We start from the raw sequence: 12,829 nt of genomic DNA on the forward strand, positions 1-12,829 counted from the left end.
TTATTCTATCACCCAGGTCAAACTGCAGCGGTGTGATCACAGCTCACTATAGCCTCGACCACCTGTGCTCAAGTGATTCTCTCACCTCAGCATCCCAAGTAGCTGGGACCACAGGTGGGAGCCACCATTCCCAGCTATTATTATTATTATTATTATTATTATTATTATTATTATTATTATTATTATTTATAGAGACAAAGTCTTACTCTGTTGCCCAGATTGGTCTTGAATCACTGGGCTCAACTAATCCTCCAGCCTTGGCCTCCCAAAGTGGTGGAATTACAGGTATGAGCCATCACACCCAGCTGGATTAAAGGTTTAAATGTAAAATCTCAAAGTATAAGAATACTAGAGGAAAACCTAGGATACACTGCTCTGGATATCGGCTTTGGAAAAAAACTTACGACTACTTCCTCAAAAGCAAGTGCAATAAAAACAAAAATTGACAAGTGGAACCTCATTAAACTAAAGAGCTTCTTTACAGCAAAAGAAACTATCAACACAGTAAACAGACGGCCTACAGAATGGAAGAATATATTTGCAATTTGTGAATCTGACAAGCGTCTTATATTCAGAATCTGTAAGGAGCTTAACCAAGTGAACAACCAAAAAGCAAATAATCTTATTACAAAATGGGCAAAGTCATGAACAGACGCTGCTCAAGAGAAAACATGAGCAGCCAACAAACATATGAAAAATGCTCCACGTCATTAATCCTCAGAGAAATGACACAAGGAGATACCATCTCACACCATTCAGAATGGCTATAAAGTCAAAAACAACAGATGCTAGTGAGGTTGTGGAGAAAAGGGAATCCCAGAAGCCTGGGATTATGTTAAATGACCAAACCTAAGAATAACTGGTGTACCTGAGGAACAAGAGAATCTCAAAGCCTGGAAAACATATTTGGGGGAATAATCAAGGAAAACTTCCCTGGCCCTGCAAAAGACCTAGACATCCAAATGCAAGAAGCATAGAACACCTGGGAAATTCACGACCAAAAGATCTTCACCTAGGCACATTATCATCAGGTTATCCAAAGGTAATATGAAGGAAAGAATCTTAAGAGCTGTGAGACAGAAGCACCAGGAAAACTATAAAGGAAAACCTATCAGATTAACCCCAGATTTCTCAGACAAAGCCCTACAAGCTAGGAGGGATTGGGGACCTATTTTCAGCCTCCTCAAACAAAACAATTATCTGTCAATAATTTTTTATCCAGCGAAACTAAGCATCATGTGTAAGGAAAGATAGTTATTTTCAGACAAACAAAGGTTGAGAAAATTTGCCATTACCAAACCACCACTATGAAAATTGCTTAAAGGAGCTCTAAATCTTGAAACAAATCCTGGAAACACATAAAAACAGAACCTCTTTACAGCATAAATCACACAGGACCTATAAACAAAAATACAATTTAAAAAGCAAAAACAAAAAACAGAATCAAAGTACACGGGCAACAAAAAGCACCATGAAAGCAATGGCACCTCACATCTCAATACACTGAATGTAAATTGCCTAAGTGCTCCACTGAAAAGATAAAGAGCCACAGAATGGATAAGAACTCACCAATCAACTATCTGCTATCTTCAGGAGACTCGCCTAACACATAAGGACTCACATAAAGGACAGAAAAAGGCATTTCATGCAGATGGACACCAAAAGGGAGCAGGAGTAGCTACTCTTATATCAGACAAAACAAACTGTAAAGCAACAGTGGTTAAGAGACAAGGAGGGACATTATATAATGGTAAAAGACCTTGTCCAACAGGAAAACATCACAGTCCTAAACATATATGCACCTAACACTGGAGCTCCCAAATATATAAAACAATTACTAATAGACCTAAGAAATGAGATAGACAGCAACACAATAATAGTAGTGGACTTCAGTACTCCACTGACAGCACTAGACAGGCCATCAAGACAAAATCAACAAAGGAACAATGGATTTAAACTATACCCTGGAACAAATGTACTTAACAGATATATATAGAACGTTTCATCCAACAACCACAGAATACACATTCAACAGCACATGGGACATTCTCCAAGATAGACCATATGATAGGCTATAAAACGAGCCTCAATAAATTTAAGAAAATTGAAATTATATCAAGCACTCTCTCAGACCACAGTGGAATACAACTGGAAATCGACTCCAAAACAAACAAACAAACAAAAAATTCAAAACCAGGCAAATGCATGGGAATTAAATAACCTGTTACTGAATGAGCATTGAGTCAAAAGTGAAATCAAGATGGAAATTTAAAAATTATTCAAACTGAATGACAATAATGATGCAACATATCAAAACCTCTGGGATACAGCAAAGGCAGTGCTAAGAGGAGAGTTCATAGCCCTAAACACCTGCGTCAAAAAGTCTGAAAGAGCACAAACACACAATCTAAGGTCACAACTCAAGGAACTAGAGAAACAAGAACAAACCAAACCCAAACCCAGCAGAAGAAAGGAAATAACCAAGATTATAGCAGAACTAAATGAAATTGAAACCAAAAAATACAAAAGATAAATGAAACAGAAAGCTGGTTCTTTAAAAAGATCAATAAAATTGATAGACCATTAACAAGATTAACCAAGAAAAGAAGAGAGAAAATCCAAATAACCTCACTAAGAAACAAAACAGGTGATATTACAACTGACACTACTGAAATACAAAAGATCATTGAAGGTTACTGTGAATATCTTTACACACATAAACTAGAAAACCTAGAAGAGATGGATAAATTCTTGGGGAAATACAACCCTCCTAGCTTAAATCAGGAAAAATTCGATACCCTGAACAGACCAACAACAAGCAGCGAGATTGAAATGGTAATTTAAAAATTACCAACAGGCTGGGCATGGTGGCTTATGCCTGTCATCCCAGCAGGTGGGTCGTTTTGAGGCCAGCCTGACCAACATGGTGAAACCCCATCTCTACCAAAAGTACAAAAATTAGCCAGGCGTGGTGGTGCATGCTTGTAATCCTAGCTACTCTGGAGGCTGAGGCAGGAGAATCGCTTGACCCCGGGAGGCGGAAGTTGCAGTGAGCCAAAATCGTGCCACTGCACTCCAGCCTGGTGACACAGTGAGACCCTCTCTCAAAAATAAAAAATAAAATAAAATAAAATAAAATAACCACAAACAACAAAAAAGTCCAGGACCAGACGGATTCACAGCAGAATTCTCCCAGACATTTAAAGAAGAATTGGTACCAATCCTTTTGACGCTATTCCATAAGATAGAAAAAGAAGGAACCCTCCTTAATTCATTTTATGAAGCCAGCATCACCCTAATAGCAAAACCAGGGAAGGATATCACCAAAAAAGGAAACTATAGACCTATATCATTGATGAACATAGATGCTAAAATCCTTAACAAAATTTTAGCTAACCAAATCCAACAACTTATCAAAAAGATAATCCACCATGATCAAGTGAGTTTCATACCAGGGACGGAGGGATGACTTAACATATGCAAGTCAGTAAATGCGATACACCATATGAACAGAATTAACAGTACAAATCACATGATCATCTCAATAGATGCAGAAAAAGCTTCTGACAAAATCCAGCTTTCCTTTATGATTAAAACTCTCAGCAAAATCGACATACAAGGGACATACCTTAATGTAGTAAAAGTCATCTATGACAGACTCACAGCCAACATAATACTGAATGGAGAGAAGCTGAAAGCATTCCCTCTGAGAACGGGAACAAGACAAGGACGCCCACTCTCACCATGCCTCTTCAACATAGTACTGGAAGTCCTAACCAGAGCAATCAGTCAAGAGAAAGAAAGAAAGGAAGGGCATCCAAATCAGTAAAGAGTAAATCAAACTGTCACTGTTTGCTAAGGATATGATTGTTTGCCTAAAATCCCTAAAGTCTCCTCCAGAAAGCTCCTAGAACTGATAAAAGAATTCAGCAAAATTTCCGAATACAAGATTAAGGTACACAAATCAGTAGCTCTTCTGTACACCAACAGTGACCACGCTTTATGTGGGTCCAAATGTACTGGGGGTTGGGGTTGGGGTACTAAAGCAAAGTAGTATTTAAAAACTGCCAGGGAAAGCCATTTTTATATTCCTCTAGGAAGAATTGCTTCTAGTAATTTCATGGCTGCCTGTCAATCTGAGGCAGACGCCCTGTTCCTTGCTATATAAATAATAGACCTACTGCTACATGCCTTTTTCCTTTGTTCAAGATCATTTTGAAAGGATCATTTTTAAACAAAATTATTTCAACTGGGAAGTTGCAAGGAGGAGGTTAGGAAAATTTATGCAGGCCGGCATTTTAATCAAAGAGGTATTTGTTGGAAATATGGTCAAAAGTATACTTGGCCAAGTCATACAAATAGTAACGTTTTTCCCTTTGAGCTCTAGCCCAAGGCTGCAGAAATGAGTTATGAATGTAAATAAATACAAATCAATAGGAGTTCTGTTTTTATTATTTCACTGGGAATTTCTGTACAATTTGAGAGCAACTTGCTGAAAGTTCAGCAGATGATTAAGTTTAACCTTGATCCTGAGCCAGCAAGATTGGCTTACTATCTATCAGCAAGGGATGTAAATTTACTCGGACACATTTTAATTGGCATTTATGCAACATGTACACACAGATGCTGAATTCATTGAGAAATCCTGAGTGCCATCTGTTTAACTAGCTCTGTCCTCTATTATAAAGTGCACAATAAAATGAGACTGGATCCCTTTGGCTTGCTCATATATTTATCTTACACCACACAGCATTTTGAATGACCACTTTATTAATATGCTAGCCTGTTAGATATTAGTGCTCACCATAATAATCTAAAAGTATACTTTATTTTCTGTTTCCCTCTTTATAGGCAGTTTATCTCCTGCTCTTTCCCTTAGTAAAAGCACTATCTTCGTGAAGTGTCTTTTTTCAAGTTTTAAAAATAATATTGTTTTACTTTATTGTAATTTCTTAAACAACTGAGGTTGCTATATATGTTGAATTAAAATATTTTATTGAATGCAAGTTTATTTTTAATAATACATTTTATGTTTCTATATTTTTAAAAAATGATATTTAAAATAATCATTTCATCCTTCTATGAAGTTTGACTTACAAATGAATGAATCTTTGAAGATGAGGCTATGTTGTCTTGTAAATATAAACAAAACTTTAGGTTGGACCCAGTTTCAAACAAAAGAGTCACCTTTCTTCCCTGCAAGACTTAGATTAAACAACAATATTCAATCATGATCTGCATATAGAAACTTTGAGAGAAGGCCTAAAATTATCATATGAAAATTGATGGTGAAGTGCTCCTCTTAACTATATAATACCTTATTTTTTAAAAACTCAGTAACAACAATAAAACCAAAGGTCTAAAATATACATTTGAAAAAGAATGTTTAAAATGTGCATTGATTCATTGATGAGTTACTGATTTGAATCAAAATCACAACTGTACCTTCCTCATGTATTAAATCTTTTACTTAAAAAAATCACACAAACCATTATATTATTTTTGTACCATTTTGTTCTTAAGAGAGCTGTCACTTTTTAAAACTGTCATCATGACAGATTAAACCATCTATTTTATCAGTAGAGGCCTTATGTCTCTGTGACAGGTAGCGATTATGATGACATTGTCTTCAACCTAAATTCATGAGCCTGAGAATAAAATTCCTGAGCTTGAAATGTTTTCAGAACTGAAAGTAAACTAATAGATGTAGTATCAAATTTAAATGGTTGTTACAGGAATGGGCTTAATTTTCTCATGTGGTTAATGCTTAATACAATGAGATTACTTACTATAATAAGATAATTCTCTTCTAAGTGTTGGGTTTCTGGGGCTAGTCTAATGGGAAAACTATAAAATAAGCAACCGCTCCCCAGTGAAGCATCTTGGTCAAATCTTGTGGCTGCCACAAGACTTTCCATTAATATTCTACCTAGAGCTGCTTCAGACATAGTCTCATTTCAATCTCAAAATATTTTTTAATTGTTTTAATAAAAAGCTCTTTGTTTTCTTTGGAATCTGTCCAAGTAGTCAGTGGGTAATGATAATCAAATTGGGATTTAATGGACTTTCTTGAGCTATTTGGTTTATTACAGTATTAAACCAATTATTTAACCTAAGTGGACTCAGTTTTTCCATCTGTACAATGAACAAGAGTTGGACTAAAAAGTTCTCTAAATTCCTTCTAACTAAAACATGCTATATGATTCAAAATAATAAACATATTAAACAGATCATAGAATATAGATTAAGTTGCTTATCTTTTATCTCTCTCATGTCTCCACAGTACAAAACATTAGAATACATGAATATTTTTTCTGTTTAATTAAACTGGAAGTCTAATTAAAAATTTCTTTTGCTTTTTAAGATAAAGCAGAGTTATCTACTGAAAATCCATATCCAAAACTGTCAGCTTCTATTTGCAGCACTCCATCTAACTAAAATAAAATCCTTTAACACGTAATCACATCTCTTACACTTCCACCCTATAAAACTTTTACTTCATACACTAACCTTAAGCAATTAAAATGTTCACACTTTCTATGTAGGTTTTAAATTCCAGTATGTACAGACAGCCAGTCTTTGAGGCATACAGTAAGAGGTGGCAAATCGGTTTGCTGGTTAAAACTCGGGAATGGATTGGGTACAGGAAGGCTGGCCAAGGACTTCTTGTGGAGTAAAGGCTTACAGGTGGTTTCAAGATTGGACAAACCAAAGATGGACACTTGGTTTTTCAAAGAATAACATAAGAGTAAGAACTCAATTTTTCAAATTACTTAAATAAAAGGCAGGAGACTAAATGCTGTGGAGTTTGGGAATGGAGAGAAAATAATGTGTTTCTTTTTGCAAAGTCTGCTTATAGGCACGTATTACCAAACTTCATAACGAACACATGTGAGTGTAGTTAGCTAGAAGTTACAGTTGCTTCGAAATACATTTCAATTTTGGTTATAATCTGGAAGATTAAGGTACGCATTTTTAAATGGTAAAAATGATAAAGTATCACATACATTAATCAAGTTGGAGGCAGCATTCATGGATTAAAATATTAAAAACAACTTCCAAGCACAGAGGCCTTATGTATTTACTATAAATATGTTCAGTAGTTCATTTTCTAGCCGTTAGGATACCAAAAAAGAAAAAAAAAAAACCTACTAGAAATATGTTATTAATTTAGTTGTTCTTTTGTCTTCCCTTTTACTTAATTGTTGCTCTGATACCAACACTTAATTTATGTGACCATAAAATGCTGGATAAGATATTTTAATTGCCAGTCTTGACTTCGAGCTGTATCTTATCCCTGTTAGAAATGTGGTAGTAGGTTTCTTTCAAGCATTACTTAGATCAATTAATTATGGTTGTAGGAGCTGTCAATTATTTATAGAGTTTGGGAATAAAATAAGTGCTTGTCTCTTGTGTCTCGTCATGTGGTATGGTGCTTATTTCATCTTCCTCTTCTTCCATACTTAATTGCCTTTTTCCACATGTCTATGATCCCCTCAAATCCTGGAACATTTTATAATTAGTGGTTGTGGTTTTTTGTTCACTGGTCATGATGCTTTGAAATGTCTTTTCTTTGTTTCTTTCGTTTCTACGTAAAGAGAAATAATATCATTTTAAATATTGAAATGATTAAACAGCATAATTTGATTCGTAAAGACAATAAATTAAGTAATCCTTAATATGTTATTATTTCAATTATAAAAATTAAACATAACTGATTTTTCCTTATATCTTGCTCATCGTCTTTTATTTTGGGGGAAGTTAAAGAGGAAATTGTTATGCATGAATCAAGTAAAGTTTTCTCGCTAGTTCTGACCTTGAGAATAAAAGAAAAAACTAACTTAAATGCATGATTTAGAAGTGCCTCTACATCATTTGTTTAGTGAAATTATTATATTAAATTATATGTATCCTCGGTTATTATATGTTCACATACATTTCCCTTTTGTAACACTGAATGTAAAACAAACAAAAAACAGATAAAATAACAACTAGAAATATAAATGAAATTAGGAGCAACAATGTGTTTTTAATTTTATTATTTCCTAACTTTTAGTATTTAGGTCAAGGGGGAAATCTATGTTTTGTCATTTTTAAAAGCTAATGAATAAACCTTTTTATGACTCAACTTTTTGCTCATTAAGACCAGGGGATTCCTCCATGATGTCTCTAAGCACAGATCTTCAACTCTATTAAATCATAGGTCCCTGCCAATTAAAAATACTCATGCATTTAAAGTGTGCCTTTTATTGACTTACCTGAAGAGATCTGTCTTTAGGTAAATGGAGTCATGAGTGCCTATTTAGACCTTGAACAATTTGTCATTTTTTTCCAGAAAAATGTAATCTTGCATTATTATTGATACATTCCCATTTAAAAACAACTGTGAATTTCATTTCCATAGGTTGTTAATGAGACTGGACTTTTCGAGATCACATTATTAAAGCTAAAAACACCAAATTAACTTAGTATCACATTTAATATTAAAAACCTACTGTTTACAATGTGAGAAAGAATTATTTGGCTGATAGGAAGCTAGTTACAACATTGATTTTAGAAATCAAAACTTAATGAATATTTTAAATTATAATGTGAGCATGTGACTTCTTTTGCCAAAATGAATGATCAGTAATTGCAGCAAAGAAGGTTATGCACTGTCAATAACCAGTTATTTTGTATTTATCTTTAATAGGTGATAAAATATGCATGATTAAAATTGATAGCTAATATGATCATTTTTAAATGTAATTTTTATTACAATGCTTACTTAAAGAGATGTTGTTGTTGAGAGGGAACTTGTATTACATGTTAGTCAAAAAAGGCTAGCAAACGTTTATTTAGAAAACAAATTTATCACCATATTTGAATACAGACAAAAGTTTTATGATAATCAGAGATTGTATTAATGACTCATAACTAAGTTCAGTAGAAGTACTTGGTTCAACTTTCAGAACGTAGAACATAAAAAGATTGTTAAAAATAGTCAAAAAGCCAGAAGTTGCAACTGTGTTTTGTGGAGAAGTAAAACCTTATACATTTGTTTATTTTTTTAAATTTTTATAAAAAGTGTTGCTGTTCCAAGTGGGGCCTGTTAAAGGAGAAAAGTAATCCAAAACTTGCCAGCATTGCAGAGAAACTGAAACGTCTTTGTATTTTTTTCTAAGTTTCTTGAAGTTGCTAATGGTTTTATAGTTTTTTAAACAAGTTGCAAGGCATTTTCAAAAGCTGGTCAGCTAACCTAGTCCTAAGAACCATTTATTCCTCATTATAAGCATAGGTCTTAACATCTCCAGAGAAAGAATTTGGCCCTTTTCCACCTAGGACACTGAGTTTCTGCTTTTTTGATTCCTGTATGACTACTGATTATATAAGATGATACTTTAATCTATTGGGCCTTAGATAATTTAATAACTCAATAATAATTAAATTTGATTTGGATTGTTTTTCTTTAAATGTTATAATTTCACAAATAACACATCAAAGATCTATGTTGGGTGAAGAAAAAAGAAAATAATACATATGGGAGGCTGAGGCAGGAGGATTGCTTGAGGCTAGGAGTTCAAGACCAACCTACGCAACAAAGTGAGATCCCCCTCTCTACAAAAAATTAAAAATTTGGCTGGGCACAGTAGCACACACCTCCAGTCCCAGCTATTTGGGAGGCTGAGGTTGGAGGATGGCTTGAGCCCAGGAGTTTGATGTCGTAGTGAGCCATGATCACACCACTGCACTACAGCATGGGTGATAGAGCAAGACCCCGACTCAAAACAACAACAAAAGCATGTAACACATAAACATGTCACCTCAAATTTATGAAATGTATCCAAAATTTTGTTCTAATAGGTTAATTCATGTTTATTTATGACATCCTATACAGGCTATGGGCCTGTATGTTGTGGCTCCCATTTTAATAGAGCTGAGCTGCGAAATTTTTGAAGGCTAGTAACTAAATTAGTCAGAGTGGGGCTTTTTCAGTGTAGTGCGTTTTTACCAGGATACCTTTAGATTTCAGAGGTATATAGGCATGTGTATTAGTCTGTTTTTATGCTGCTGACAAAGACATACCTGAGAATGGATAATTTGCAAAATAAATAGGTTTAATGGACTCACAGTTCCACATGGCTGGGAAGGCCTCACAATCATGGCGGAAGGTGAAAGTCACGTATCACGTAGCGGCAGGAAAGAGAAGACTAGAGCCAAGCGAAAGGGGTTTCCCCTTACAAAACCATCAGCTCTCATGAGACTTACTCACTACCATGAGAACAGTATGGGGGAAACCACCCCCATAATTCAGTTATCTCCCACTGGGTCCCTCCCACAACACGTGGGAATAGAGTCAAACCATATCAGCATGGTAGTTTTGGTTGTCCAGATTCTCACTCTCCATAGATATCATTCCTAAAACTGAGGTGACCAAAAATGTCCTGTTATGGAATTCCCCTTTGATATGTCACCTTTCATTTTTGCATATTTTTTACATTAAAAGTAAAAGGCATGCTGTTTAGATGTCTTGATCTTTCTATGGTGCATTTTCAGAGGTGTGAAGACCTCCAGGGCAGCAAAAATAGAAAATGTTCCACAGTTCCTTATTTCAAAGCAATGAACTGTGTTACAATAATCAATAAACAACAAATCTTTCAGACAAAAGCGTATTGCATGAGGATAAAATTGGGTGGGAATTGAAATAGAAGTTCTGAGAGAAAAATGAGTAATATAAAATTTACAGCTGAAAAAAACAGCTATTTATACATACATTTAAATGGACAAGAGTGGACCTCAAATCATGGTGATCTTTATAGCTTATCGGAAGCACTTAAAAATGGGACAAAATGATTTTATTTTTTAATTCAATTTTTATGATCCGCTGTGAACTAGAAGCTTTGGAGGGGCAATTTTAACCATAATTTATTTCTCTCTCTCGCTCTTTTTTTTTTTTTTTAAGTGTTCTATTCATTTTTTTGGATATGAAGTAGTCTTTGATGACATGCATGGCCTGAGATTCTTTATCATAGACTTTAACTATCACACAGCTGCAACCAAGCACTTCACATGTTTTCCCCTGTCAGATTCACAGATACCTAACCCTTTCCCTAGTATCGTGTTGTCATCAGCCTTAATAGGTTGATCTGGTGTTCATCATAAGAACCTTCACCTACTTGACATATGTATAGTCTCATTACATTTACATGCAAGAGCACAAAGATGGGCTTGGGCCTTGTTTCAGACTTTGGCAGCACCACGAATCCCACATGCCAGGTCCTCATGGATGAAGGTGCTCTTCAGCACCTCTTGCAAAGCTGTGTTAGTGTCCATCACAGCTCCCGCAGCAATGCCTTCCTAGGCCACGCAGGTGGGTTCCTGGTGGTGGAAGCACGTCAGCCTCTGCCTCTGCGTAATTTGGGGTAGCAGGAAAAGAGCCAGAGTTTCTTTCCATTGCCTCACAAGCAATATAGAACTCTCCAGGACATGGGTTAGCCATGTTGTTGACTGCAGGTGTTTTGTATATAGTAAACTCACGTGATACTGAGAGTGAGGTTCAGGTGAGGAGTTGTCAAAGATGTGACTTCTGTAGCACAAAATGTCCTCCATTGTAAACACTCTATTTCCACGAACTGATATTTAAAATAAAGTCAACACACCCACAAATAACATTTAGTAATGATTAATAATTAAAGATCTTCACTTTGATACAGTAGTATTTATTTTTATTGAATTGTTTTGCCACATTCAATATTTTTTCTTTGGTATGTATATGCGTGTGTATATGTGTGTGTGTATATATATATATTTGAGATAGGGTCTCACTCTGTCACCCAGGCTGGAGTGAAGTGGCATGACCATGGCTCACTGCAGCCTTCTTGATCTCTGGGCTCAATCAATCCTCCCACTTCAGCCTTCCAAGTAGCGGGACTACAGGCCTGTGCCACCACACCCAGCTATTTTTTTATATATTTTTTGTAGAGACAGGAGTCCCACCGTATTGCCCAGGCTGGTCTCAAACTGCTGGGCTCAGGCAATCCTCCTGCCTCGGCCTCCCAAATGCAGGGATTACAGGCGTGAGCCACTGCACCCAGTGAGGAATGAATTGTATAATTACATAAAACAATTATTGGAAAGGGTAGCATCATTAATAAGAATAATAAAATGATTCACTGTCTACTACTTTAATCTCAAGTACCTTAAGTCAGAGTTGTTAGCGTGATTCTAGCCACCAGCCAGAGAAGGTCTTAAACTTTGTCTGCCAGAGCTGATGGCTCAACAAACTCTCCCAAGGGCGCTGTAGTTTGTTAGGAAAAGGCAGCTCACACAGCTACACAATGGCATGCTTGTTATTTTCCTTGGAGATTGAGAGCCCTGTTAGGTATTTGGCATTATTATTTTGAAGCCAAAGACAGGCTCTGATAGGGGAAGATACAAGGAATTAACGGGTCTGAACGTTATTATGTTCAGCAATAATAAAAGTGATTTAGGACAGATTGTCACCAATTAAAGATCCCTTTGTTTAGTCCATGTGTTTCTGCGTATGCTATTTAGACTTGGTTTTTCCTATCACTGAAATATTCCTCTGGGTCGTGTGGGGAGGGGATGTTATAGGTGGCAACCTTAATTATGTTTCACAAAGATACATTGGTGAGAAGAGTTTGTTTGTTTGTTTTTAATTCAATAGCTATTTTCTCTGGTTCTTCCCAATTACTAGGGAGTTTTTAATGAGATCATTTTAAACTGTGAGGATTCTTCCCCCTTGAGACTGTTACCATTACCACCCCCGCTCCATAAAATTTGAAAACTCCTTTGAATCCTTTTCCTATTTAGCTGCTGGTATTGTGGG

The 12,829-nt window shown here is 35.7% G+C and overlaps 1 protein-coding gene across 3 annotated transcripts in view; it reads left to right on the forward strand.

Moving 5' to 3' along the window:
• Positions 1–12,829, forward strand: part of ROBO1 (roundabout guidance receptor 1) — a 1,175,986-nt gene that overhangs the window by 1,007,108 nt on the left and 156,049 nt on the right. The gene's annotated exons all lie outside the window — the stretch shown is intronic.

This window comes from Piliocolobus tephrosceles, chromosome 2, assembly GCF_002776525.5.
Source record: "Piliocolobus tephrosceles isolate RC106 chromosome 2, ASM277652v3, whole genome shotgun sequence".
NCBI classification, from domain to species: Eukaryota; Metazoa; Chordata; class Mammalia; order Primates; family Cercopithecidae; genus Piliocolobus; species Piliocolobus tephrosceles.